The following is a 14,023-nucleotide window of genomic DNA, read 5'->3' as shown; positions in this document are numbered from 1 at the left end:
CAGTATCGTGCTATTCTCAGTTTTGTGATTTCTGCTGCCCTGCAGGCAAGCACCCCTCCCCTTCCAAAGCTCCAGGAAGTATCTGACATCTGAGTGAGCTGCTTCGTTTGGAGAACAAACAAAAGGAGCAAATGCTCTGTGGTTCTTCCCTGCTAGAAACACTGTAGCAGGCAGAGTGCTGCTGCAGGGGAAGGCTGGCAAGACTGCTGTGCTGCTTTGACATTCCTCAGAATGGAGAGCTCACAGAGCAACTCATGATACTGTTCCCAGCAGCTGAGAGTGCTGTGGGAGAACGCCAAGAGAATCCCATGAAGTGCATGGATCAGCCCTGCCTTCCCACAACACTGCACTGTGGAATACTTACCCACATTGCTTTGCTCTGTTGACAAGGGAGCTAGCAATGTGGCCAAGAAATGTCATCAATGGGAGGCAGAAAAACCAATTTGAGCAGTTTTTACTTTTTCTGGCTTTTGCATGTTGACAGCACTTTTATTGCCAAATCTTCCCAGTGTAGACATAGCCATAGAAAACTCCTCCACCTAATGTCATTGTTCTAAATGTTTAACACAGGCTACTTCAGGAGAGCCAGAACTTTAAACCCCATTTTAGTTCTTTCCATTAAATTCCAGAGCCTGATGAAATCAGAATTCTGAGGAACTGGGGAAAGTGATGAGACCAAGAAAAATAAGATATCTGAAAACTTTTGTAGTCACTGAAGCAAGACAATATCACATATACTCAAAAATGTTTACAATGTATAAACTAACTCCACTGTAGTCTTCAGAGATTTAATTTAATTTCAGTCCTTCCAGTTAATGGCATCAGAGCACATTTTATTTTTAAAATCACATTCTTGTGTTAAGTATAACAGCTGGCATTTCCCAGAATATTTGTCACAATTCCATATACATTTAAAATGCTGTTTTTCTAATCATTTTAGTTTTTAAAAGGATTTTAATGTGCTTCTGTTCTAAAAAAAATTAAGAATAAATCAAAATATGTAGTAGGGATTAATACAAATGTGTATTAGAAGAGCAAAGAAATCACTGAGACAAGACTAATCATCATTTAGATTATCAGTAGAAGATGATTAAAAAACAAAGGATTGTATGACAAGTTATGTTGATGCTATGTTTGTGTAGCCAAATGTTTTAGCTTTATAAATGAAAAAGCCTAAGCAGCTTACAGTGAGACAAAGTAATCATTCAAATTACAAATTTAAGAATTTCAAATTACATACTTCATCAAGTTGAGTCTATTTTAACTTAAAATACACAAGTGAATGATACGGTTCAGTTGAAAAACAGTGTCTAATATTACTGCAAAAAGGAAGCCATTGTTTAGTTTTCAAAGTTGCAAAAATGGTAAAATATAAAACCATAAGAATCTTTCTCTGAGTTTTGAATATACGACATGGTTTATAAACCAATGGCCAGTAAAATATTTCTCAAGCGTAAATGAAAATTGTTTTCTTTACTAAAAACATCATAGCTAAACTTGATCCTTTGGGCAATTTGTTTTTACGTGTAAATAAGCACGTTTTGAAGGGCACTGTCCTGCTAATTATGGGCATGTCTATACTTACTGCAATTCAATGCTCTGGAGGTTGATCTTCTGGTGTTTGATTTAGCAGGTCTAGTATAGACCCGTTAAATCAAATGCTGAGAGCAGCCTGCACCAGTGTCCAGTACTACGACTTTTGTGAGGAGTAAGGGAAGCTTATGGGAGCATTTGTTCCTGTTGATCTCCAGCTTAAGGTAAGTCAACTCTAGCCACGCATTTTGCATAGCTGGAGTTGTGTACTTTAAGATAAGCTTCCTAGTCTAGTGTAGATCAGGCCTACTAGTGGCCATAGTTCTTGCTATTATTATTGCTCCTATGGATGACAACTGGAATTCTCATGGTAGCAAGTACCATGCTCAGTAGTAAACATTGGAAGGTTTGCCCTCAATCATAGAGGTTGCTTTTCTATAGCAGATGTCACCACATACAGAGATAATATTCAGACAGTGTTATAATTATGTTGTTGAAGAGCATTGCTAATAAGTAATAATGAATTTTTTGACAATTGTTTCCTCATTTTCTCTTTGAAAATGTGTCATGAAGAGACTGCAGCTGGTTTTGTGTGTTCTTGTGCCCTTATTCGTGAGCAGTTCTGTGTGATTACTAAAATGTTCAACCGCTAAGCTTTTATTTGGTGTTTCTTCTATCCTGTATAGTCTCTGCATCATTTCCATTGAATTCTATAAGATATTGGATAAAATGGCTGTCTTTCCAATAACTATGAATTCCTCAATGGAAAGTCAACAAAAACCAGAAATGATTCTGTTATGCAGCCTTACCAGACATCTAAGTTTTGTTCTCATATTTCACAAAAACAATTCTGCATGTTGGTATCTGAATGGCACATCTCTGTAATCTGTTTGCGCCATTTGTTTTGTCTAGCATTAATCTCAGTTGCCTCCACTACTTCTGAACTGTGCATATATCACTATTGACACTGGTGTGATATCCTGAATGCCTTGACAATTGTTTCCAATCTGCTCCAGCAGTTTTCACTCAGTTTTTACAAGCACTTTCTTTGGCAGATAGTGCAACTCTGCCCTGCAGGGATTGTTTGAACTGAAGATTGCCACATGGGTTGAGATCATGCATCATGTTCTAAGCTAAGCATATTCATCCACTATCTTTAAGGGTATTTGATCTTACAAATGACCAAGGTTTTTTAGCATTGCTTCAGTTCCCTTGTTACAGATGGATTTTCTTTGTGCTTTGCTCGTCTGTGATACGTAGACTTAAAATATGTAGCATACCTCCTCCACAGCCTACAATTTGTAAGGAATGGCATGCTGCCAGTCAAACTTATCTTCCTTAGTTAACTTAAACAATAAGGTACATAAGTAATGGTACATAAGTAATGTTAATTAATGAGATCTAAGCGTGTGTCCTGCTACTGAAACATAAACATACTCTTTTTTTTTTTTTTAAAGAAGTGGCACACTGATATTGGGTTTGTAACTCTGATTCCATTAACATTTTTCCATTACATATTTATTAAATTATAGTTTGCCTATAACAGTTTAACTGGTCCCTTTTCAGTACTATTAGAAACATTAAGCATATTTAAAATAATTCTAATAAAATACTGGCCCAGTAATATCTACCAAAGTCCCTCCATCTCTAGTATATGCGTGCTGAAACAATAACTGCAGTGAAGATTCAGACTAAAGCCACTTACAGAGCTCAGAGCCACACCTGAAGGCTTATTGCACTTGAAATCAGGTAGATTGCCAATGTACATTGCAGAGCAACAGGTGTTACGTGCTTTTAGTGACACTTCACCCAGAAGATGGGCCACTGCTTTCTGTTCCAGCTGAAGTTTCTCTGTGCTCTTTTAATGTAGCCCCAGCCATGGTGTATTGCAGTTATTAATTCAGGAATGGTAAAGGGGAGCCCTCAGGAGCCAAGGCCATCCTAAGGGAGGTGGTGGTGCGGGGCCTGGGACACCCCTCCCACTCTCACTGCAGGCACTACCCTGCCTCTGCTCCATCCCCATTCCACCCCTTCCCTAAGTCCTGCTCCTTCTCTGACCTTCCCTTCCCATACCTGTCCCACCCCTTTGCCAAAGCTTCCTCTCCCAAGCAAAGTGAGCCAGGGAATTACTGAGGTGCCTGGTGTGGGGCGGCAGCGGGGTTCTTTCCCACCTGCCCTGCACTTATCACGGCAGTGAGAGCCAGAGTGACCCAATGGCCTACTCTGCCCCCCCCCCCCCCCCCATCGTCCTCTCCCAGTCCACTCTCTGACACTATGGAAAAGTGGAGCAAAGCAAAGTACCCTGGAGTGGTTCACTCTGGTTCCTGCCACTGCCGTGAAACCGAGTGCAGTGGTCTGAAAGAGGGTGACAAGGCAGGGCAAAGCAGGCTGCTGGGTTGTTTCAGCTCCTACTGCCCCAGTTAGTGGAGGTAGGGATTGGCATCCCTAGCAGCTGCCTGGCACCAGGCTCTTCCCTTCTCCCCGGGCCATACTGGGACTTGTCCATAAGATGGTTAGGACAGCTGCTGCAGAGCCCTCCAAACTGTAGGGTCTGGGGTGGCTATGCAGAACCATCCCATGGATGGGATGACTCTGTCAGGAGCAGCCCACCATGCTGCTTAATATATCTTAACTGCCTGTCAAATACATTGAGTGGCCATAGGTAACAACATCAAACTCTGGTATATGAGGAGCATTTTCAGTAGTTAGGCATCTCTCTTAGTGAGCAGTCCCGCTGGTCAGGACTCAAGAATGCTGTGATGGGGTCTATGCTCTTTAGATTCCGACACAGATGTGGCTTTAAAATTTTTCTCTGCTGTATCTGTTCCGAGTTCTGTGCTGGATGTGCTCATCTCCCTGACTCCTCCCTCACTAGAGAGGTGCCAATTTATAACACAGCTTAAAAATATCATCTTGAGGGAGCTTTAAAACAGCCTCGGCATACCACTGCTGCTGCCATAAAACTGAAAGAGAGCAATGAGACGTGCAATAGAGGATTCATACTTACTATATAATTGTTTATTTGCATTTATGTCAATGAATTGATTTTTTTTCATTTAAGATACTGTCATTTTGTGTAATGTAACTGTGTGCAGTAATTTGGTAGCTGATCATTACTCCGTTAAGGAAAAACGTGCTTCTGATTAGTTCAGAGGTTGGATTTTTGTCTCTTCTTTAGCAAATTGGAAACCATGATGGAAGTCAGCTCTGTTTCTCTGACAGCTGGGAGGTGGAGTCCTTTCTATAGTTTTTTTAATGAGCTATGTGGTGATTGGTTAATTATATTTTCTGTGCTGGCTTTAGTAACAGATATTTATTGGTTATTCAGGAAGTTGATTGTTTCAGGAGGTTCTCTTAAGCAAAAATGGTTGATATCATTGCTCATTTTATTTCAGCTTACTTTGCAATTACACTAGTGTGTGATACTCTTTCTTTTCCCAAATGCCATTTGACAAAATAAAATGTTATTAAAAGGGAGTTATGTATCTCTAGTTTTTCTCAGGGCTTCCCTGAACAATATTTCACATATGCTTTTTCTTTCCTCACAGGCATTACAAAATTACACATAAATATAATATTAGACTCAATTCAGGTCAAACTACCCAGTACTTTTTAATAATTTGATAATATTTTACAAATAAAAATTAAACCAAAAATCAGACATAGTACAAATAATATATACAGATGTTGTAGAATTAACAACAAATATGCCTCATGGAGCGCTTAAGAAACCATATTTTTAGTAGGAAGTAGAGGAAATCAAAGCAACAGAGCAAGGGAGAAGGTGTTCAGTAAGTAACTCTAGAGATATTACACTTACCAAACCAATAAGTTAGCATGTGTCTGCATTCTATTAAAGAGTGATGTCTGGATATTGTCTTGGAAAACATAATAAAGGCATTTCAATAGCTTAGTCATCTTGCCAGAGAACTGAATAGGTTCAGTGTAAATACTTGTTTCACTGTAGTATTCCAAACTTCCACCTTGAGACTATCTGTAAACTTTGCAGCAACTCAAACTGAGGCAGCTCAGCATTTCAGAGGGACTTTGCTTTTATTTCTGTGTACAAATTCATCTATCAGCTTGTCGTATTTTAGGGGTTTTGAGACTTCGTATTCTTCTGATATCATCACAAATACTGAATCTTTTCTGACTTATTGAAAGCCTCAAGTTGTTCCTGATCAGTTCCGTTCCAAAACCTGTGTTCTATAAAGGCACAGTAATGGAGACTGTCAAGAAAAAATATATGGTATAACACGCTAATTTTCACAACAAAATTAGTGCTGGTGAATGTGTAGACTGTACAATTTCTGTAAGATTTTGCAATCCCTCCATATAGTCCTAGGTAGCAAAGACATAATAATTATTTTGTTAGTAGAGCTTTGAAGGTTGTGTACCAGAGCACGTGGAACTTGACCAAAGTCACAAAGGGAGCCTGTGTCAGAGCTGTGAGTCACTTCCATAGTCCAGTAGACCATGCTGCCCCTCCAGATGCCCAAAGAACACACTGGCTGCTTAGTAGAGGAACTGGTTCAGTCACAGACAGCCGGCTGCTAGGAAGTTTAGGATTAATAGTGGCTTGACTGGAAGCACTCCCTGCAGTTGGGAACTGCTTATGGGCTTGGTTATTTTAATGTTGTGTGGCAGTAGTGGGATTGTGAATAACCTGTAAAAGTGTCAGATTTTCAAGCTAAGTGATTGGTTTGCATTAGTTTACATTTGCAAAGCTGTCTTCCCAAAGAGGAGGTCTAGATGCATAAAAAAATGATTCTTTTACAATCTATCCATCTGTATTGGAGAATTCATGACCCAGGGTCTTTTGGTGCCAACAAAGACAGACCCTACTGACAAAGGGGGTGCTGTGGTCATTATGAATAAGTCCAACTATAACCAGGAGGCACCCCGACAACTCTCCCACACCAAATTTTACAAACCTCTCTCCTCCGATCCCACCTCAGAATACCAAAAGAAACTACACTGTCTCCTTAAAGACCTCCCTACATCTACATGGGACCAAATCCACACAGAAACGCCTTCTGAACCCCGACCAGGATTATTCTATCTGCTTCCCAAAATCCATAAACTGGGACACTCCGGACGTCCCATCATCTCAGGTATCAACATGCTCACTACTGGATTGTCCAGCTATGTAGACACTCTTCTCAAACCCTATGCAACCAACACTCCCAGCTATCTCCAAGATACTACTGACTTCCTGAGAAAACTACAGAACATCGATAACCTCCCTGATAACCCCATCCTTGCTACCATAGATGTAGAAGCTCTATATACCAACATCCCACATGAAGACGGATTACAAGCAATAAGAAACACTCTCCCAGAGGACGCCACTGCCAATCTGGCAGCAGACCTATGTAACTTTGTTCTCACCCACAATTATTTCCAATTTGAGGACAACTTATACCTCCAGGTCAGTGTCACAGCCATGGGTAACCGCATGGCCCCACAGTATGCTAACATCTTTATGGCTGACTTAGAACAACGTTTCCTCAGATCCCATCCCCTTTTGCCCCTTCTCTACTTACGCTACATCGATGACATCTTTATGATCTGGACCCATGGCCAAGAAACACTGGAGACATTCCACAGAGATTTTAACAACCTACACCCCACCATCAATCTCAGCCTGGACCATTCTACACGAGAGATCCATTTCCTGGATAACACAGTACAAATCACCAATGGTAAATTAGACACCACTCTCTACAGAAAACCCACTGACTCATACAGTTACCTTCATGCCTACAGCTCCCATCCAGAACACACCATACGTTCCATTGTCTATAGCCAAGCCCTTCAATACAACCGCATCTGCTCTACTTCCACTGACAGAGACCAGAAACTTCAGGATCTCTACCAAGCATTTATAAACCTCAATTACTCACCTGGAGAAATAAAAAAAAAAACAAATTGAAAGAGCCAGACGAATACTCAGAAACCATCTACTTCAAGACAGACCCAAGAAAACCAACAATAGAACACCACTTGTCATCACCTATAGCCCCCAACTTAAACCCGTCCAACACATTATCAATAAACTGCAACCTATACTAGAATAGGATACCACACTCCGAGAGGTTCTGGGAGACAGACCCATAGTCTCCTACAGACAACCACCTAACCTCAGGATGACTCTTACCAACAACCACAGGACATACCACACTAATACCAACCCTGGAACTTTTCCTTGCAACAAACCCCATTGCCAGCTTTGTCCACATATTTACTCTGCTGACACCATCATTGGACCTAACCAATTCAGTTATAAGATCAAGAATACATATTCCTGCTCATCCAGAAATATAATTTATGTCATCATGTGCCGACAGTGTCCGTCTGCTATGTACACTGGGCAAATGTCTCAGACACTTCGCCAAAGAATCAATGCACACAAAATGGATATCAGACAGTATCACAAAGAAAAAACAGTTTCTTGCCATTTCAACCAGAAAGGGCATTGTCTCAGCGACTTGATTACCTGCTTCAAAGGCATTTTAACACCAGACTTGAAAGAGAAACCTCTGAACTGTCATTCATGCTTAAATTTGACACTTTACGCTGGGGTCTTAACAAAGACGCTAATTATCTTACCCATTAGAAAGAGATAGCTTCCCCAATTATCACCTCTAATATCATTAGCTCACAGACATTTACCTCCCCCCCCCCCAATCCCTTCTCTGTTCTGAAATTTGATTTGTCCTTTTTATATGTGTTTACTTTTTTTTGATTGTATCCTTTGGTATATATGGTCATGCCTATTTTCTTCCACAATTTGATCTGAGGAAGTGGGTCTGGCCCACGAAAGCTCATCACCTAATAAGCCACCTTGTTAGTCTTTAAAGTGCTACATAGTCCTGTTTTTTGTTTCAGCTAGACTAGACTAACACGGCTACATCTCTATTACTAAGACCCCGCTATGTAACTTGCAACATAATCATATAAACTGTAAGCAGGGTCAGGGTAAGCTCTACCCTGACATCTGGTGGTGAACTGTGGCGAGTGGTGCAAAGAGACTTCGGGGGCTGATCCCAATTTGCACAGACAAACCCACCCTGTCTAGTATGTGATCACAGCAGCCCAAATGGTCACTTTGGCCACTGTGGGATCCCCAGTCTCTCTCTTATTGAGGCAGAGGGGATAGAAGTGTTGTTACCCTGATTAGGCGAATCAAGGACAATGGAATGGTGGAACTGTTTATAACAGAGGGATTCGCCATAAACTAAGTAGCACTTGCTACACAAGGAGCATGGGTTCCAAACCCAGTCAAATGGAGAGAGGCTGGGGACAGGTTCTTGTACCTGGTGGTGGGGCGGCCCTGTCTGAGGGCCTAAACAACACTGATTACACCCCCTCCTCTCTCCACTGTGGAATATCAGAACTAATTTGGATTCCATTTGGGCTATGTCTAGACTGGCATGATTTTCCGGAAATGCTTTTAATGGAAAAGTTTTCCGTTAAAAGCATTTTTGGAACAGAGCGTCTAGATTGGCACAGATGCTTCTCTGCAAAAGCACTTTTTGCGGAAAAGCGTCTCTGCCAATCTAGAAGCGCTTTTCCGCAAAAAAGCCCCGATCGCCATTTTTGTGATCGGGACTTTTTTGTGGAAAACAAATCTGAGCTGTCTACACTTTTGCCCGAACAGGAGCAGCATAGTATTTCCGCAAGAACACTGACAATCTTACATGAGATCATCAGTGCTTTTGCGGAAATTCAAGCGGCCAGTGTAGACAGCTGGCAAGTTTTTCTGGAAAAGCGGCTGATTTTCCAGAAAAACTGGCCAGTCGAGACACAGCCTTGGAGTCTAATTGTGAGCTGCAGTGTTGACTTCTCTGTGGCCCAGTGGAGAACTAGCACTGAGGCTCCTCTGTTGTGAGCTGAACTTACTGAAGAGCTGAAATCACTGTTGCTGAGGGGAGCCTGGCACTATGCTGCTGAGCTACTAGCAGTGCAGCTTGCAGGGGCAACCAGCAAGCGCAGGCGGACAGCAGAGCGGTTTGCAGGGACAACCAGCAAGCACAGGCAGACAGCAGAGCAGCTGGCGGGGACGACCTGCAGCCGGTAGGAGCAGCAGCAGACAGCCAGTGGAGCAGCTGCAGGAGTAATCAGCTGGTGGCCAGGGACGTGGACCGAGATGGCTGGTGGAGCCAGACAGTTCGTGGGACAGCTAAGGCGGCTCACTGGATGACAGGTGGAGTGTGGCGGAGTGACTCGCGTTGACGGTGGCGGCAGAACCCTACGGAGAGGCGGAGCCATCGGCAGACCACGTAAGGTGTATCAATCCCTGCCCCTCCAGGTTGGGATGGTAAAACCCTGACGGGTGAACTTTTGAACCCTGGGGCAGCACTGACCCGGGGCAGAGACTTTTGGGGTGTTGCACTTTGGGACGTTGGGTGATTTTTTGGGTTGCTGGACTTAAGAGACACTTGGGGTATTGGACTTTTGCGACTTTGGGGGATTCGTGGCTAGGGGGAGGGTCTTTGCTCATGTTTGTTCTATGAATCCGAGTTGTGGTGTTTTCCCAAGTTAATGCTGATGTCAGTTACCTCATGTTATTAAAGGTTTGCTGCTATACTGAGGCTCTGTGCTTCCGAGAGGGAAAGAATTGCCTCATTGAGGCACCCAGAGGTGTATGTAAGATTTCCCAGGTCATTGGGTAGGGGCTCGAGCCGGTGCTGTATTATCTTGTTGAGAGGAGACCCCTAGATACTGAACCCGGCCCTTGCTGCTATTAACTCGGCCTGGCAGAAGGATTACATAACTACTAAATAATTCTCAGGTCCTACCTAATTCTATAGATGCCATGAGTGAAAACAAACTCTAGTTGAGACAGTATCCCTTAGAGTGTCTTCAAAAACACTCACAGGCAGTAACATTGCAGTTGGAACATCTTTTACATGACTTGGGATACTCTATGGTGTAACTCCCTTTTTAAGCTTTACTGGTTTGTCTAAAGGAGTTTGGCGGCCATGTAGTATTTGTTATTTCTTATCCTATTGATACATGAAATCATTGTTGTCTGATCCTTGCCTCCTACTTTGGGAAAGGGATGTTGCATTTGTCAGTGTGAATGAGGCATTCTTATTCACTATTCACTAAATGGAATCCTGCCTCATTCATGACACAGCATCCACCCTGTAATACTGAAAGAGTGTAGGGCTGGAGAGGATTGTTTGCCTTATTTGATGTTCAGTCCAACTTTTCCATTGATTATGAAAGCAGTAGCAATAATATAAAGTAACAGAAGCAATTAAAAAAAAGAAAAGGGGAAAAAAACCCTACATTTTGGAAAAACTTCCTCTGCTACAGTATGTACACACTGTGATAGAAAATCCTATATATTTCTGTCACTGATACCTTTCTTCCTAATTTATGCCATATAGTCTTGATTAAAGTTATTTTTTATGAGTATTCTTAGAGTTAGCTCTACTGATACATAACTTGGTATATTAACAAGGAATCCAATGGCCTTGCCAGACCCCTAGGCAAGCTCCCAGGCGGACCTGGCTCCACGCTCCCAGAAGGGCTGGGGACCTTGGGTAGAAGGGGTGGTGCCAGGTCAGCCAACCCTCAGTGCTGCCCAGACCATGATGTTGTTCCCTCCGCTCCAGCTCTGAGCCACCCTGAGCACATTGCACAATGCACTAGGTCCTTCTGGGTCTATGGGCCCTGGGACGGTTGCCCCCTTTGCTCCCCCTATCAGCAGGCCTGCATATTAAATTCCCATAATTCATGGATCATCCAAATATTTTCTTAAATATAAGCTTCTTGTTTCCAAAGAAATTAAAAATATTGTGTCTTCAGAGGTTTATGAATGATTGCAAAAGTTTTGCTTGTTTGTTTGGGCACTTTCTCCGCAAGCTCATTTGTCCCCAGATTTTGATCAGTCTTCCAATTTGATTACTTATATATTGTAGACCATTATTGTGCTCAGTGCTGCACAAACATGGATTCTGCTCCCAGGAGCTTTTGTTCTAAATCGGACAACACAATTCAACACAATTATGTACAATTGTCTGATCTGGCTTTGTATGATTGAGATTTCTTTCATTATTTTTTCTTCCTCCATCAGGAAATACAAGTGTGCCTTTTTTTCTAATACTTATTCCGTATCCTATTTTTGCAATACAGATATGAAGATTTGGGTAAACTGATAGCAACAGCTAACTGTTCTGTGAATAAATTACACTTCCCATTTCTTAGAAGTCCTAATCTATTCCTTCTTGCTGACCTCTTCTTCTTCATGTACTTGAAAAAAATTCTGATTTATCTTAAACTCTCATGCAATCTCCTTTTTCATTTTCTACCCCTAATTTTCTTATCATTTTTGCACTCTTCCTTAACATCATTCTGTAATCTTCTCAGTACCGCTCTGTAGCTGATGTTTTATGCCATATATTTCCTTTTTCCTTACCTTTGATTACATTTTGCACTTTCCTGTTCATCTCCATTGACTCTTACTCCTTATATATTTATTGCTAGATTGCACACACAACCTATGACTGTACATTAATTTACCTTTTTACACTTTTTCCATTTTCTCAGTTTGTCTCTTTGTAGTCTTTTCATCACATTAATTTTCATCTATGTTTCATTTCTCTTCAAATTTTTAACTTATTTAATTGTTACCAGCTTGATTTTTGTCTGTAACCTTAGTCACAAGTAAACTCTTTCCTAAGTGGATCCATCTAACTTCACAGATATTATTTCCATCTCAAAACCTTTTAAAATTATTCTTCTATTTATTCTTTTATATATGTTGTAAAGGATTGCATGCTTCTCTTGGGACAGGCACAATCTTAATTTTGTGTCTTGTGTTCAGGGCCACCGACCAGGTGGAGAGGGTACAAAGGAGGCAATTTCCCCATGGTCCAGTGTTTCAAAGGAGCCTAGAATGCCTGGCCACCACCGCTACTGTGGCAGTAGGTGACAATCGGAACCATGGGCCCCTTTGAATTGCCACTAGAGCACCACAGTGTCGTGCTGTGCACGGGGGTGCGGGGAGGGCGAGGGGGAACGTGCCACATTCTGGATGGCACTAAGAGGACTGACTGCTGATTATCCTGCCCCTTCTGGATTTTCAGAAAATGGGTTTGAGTGATTTTGAATGGTACAAAATACATGAGGCTTATGAGTTTAGAAGAATAGCTGTACTTATATTATGGCTTCAAATGCCATCAGTATGCAAAACTGTAATTTTAATCTATAACATGATATGATGGTCCTCATTCAGGGTTTGGCTGATAGTGTAGCATTACCTTGTGGTTATACTTAGGCCTGTGATTTGTGGGGCGGGGGGATAATAGAGGACTCCAGGTCCTCTCACTCCCTTGTGCTCTATCTCAGGCCTCTTTGGGGACTATCAGATCTCATATGCTGAGGATGGTTAAGGCTGACTTCCCTAACCCACTTCCTGTTACCTCCCCTGTAATTGTCCTAAAATCTCCATCTGGGTTAAGGCAGCATGATTGGTGTCTGCTTACCACAAGGCATCATCTAATGGCTGCACACAGAGAGTTTATTCTCATTCTTGGACAGCAGCTGCCTCCTGCTGAGTTATGACCAGGGCTAGACCATTCCCAGGGCTTTCAGAAAGCCAGGAGTTCATATGACATGGAGAAAAGGGTAGGGATGCTTCCCTGTCTGGCTCGGAGGCAGGGTTTCTCTTCCCTGAAGCGGGGAGACCTGTGGGCACTTGTCATAGGGAAATATTCTGCCCATCCCTCAGCTCTCCTCTGTTGGAGCTGGAGGTGGCAGGTCTGTTCTCTTCTCTTTCCTCTAGGTGGGTGGGACTGGCTGAGGCCAGAGCAGGTCCTTAAAACCTTGTTGCCAAGTGTGGGGGTTGCATACGTTCACCCAGATTAACTGAGGGAAACCAAATACTGAAATTGATTTCATACATGAATTACAGCTGTTTATAAATAAAGATTACTTGTTGAGCTGATCTATTTCTGATTTAAAATCAGTTAGGATTGTATTTAGTATTTTATTTTATACCCTGCCTCCCAAATGTACAAGTTTGGTAATGTCATCAGTATTATTTTCCACCAACAAGAAATGCTGAGCAATCAACGATATTATCCAAACAAAGACAATGGCAAGAAAACTACTTTTGAAATATAGCATTCTAAAAAAGCAGAATACATAAGGGTGGTGGCAGAAACACACCAACATGAGGGAAGGAACAAAATGGACCCTATAGTGCCAAGCAGCATAAATTAGAGACTTAGAATGAATAAGAAAAAACCAAAAGCTATTAATCGAAGCTCAACACCTCCAGGGACAAATGATTCTTATGCCTGAAATAGATTTAACTCTCCCCAAACAGTAATCTGACTCTTGCACAGGAAATGAAAATAAAAGCAAGCTACCTACCAGGAAGAAACAGTTCCTACTTTCTGAGTACTGCAGTCTTTCAAGAGCTGGAATATGTGTAATTCTGTAGGTCCCATGCAACTATGAAAACATTGAA

Source organism: Pelodiscus sinensis, chromosome 2, assembly GCF_049634645.1.
Source record: "Pelodiscus sinensis isolate JC-2024 chromosome 2, ASM4963464v1, whole genome shotgun sequence".
In the NCBI taxonomy this organism is placed as follows: Eukaryota; Metazoa; Chordata; order Testudines; family Trionychidae; genus Pelodiscus; species Pelodiscus sinensis.
This window is presented reverse-complemented; position numbering follows the sequence as displayed.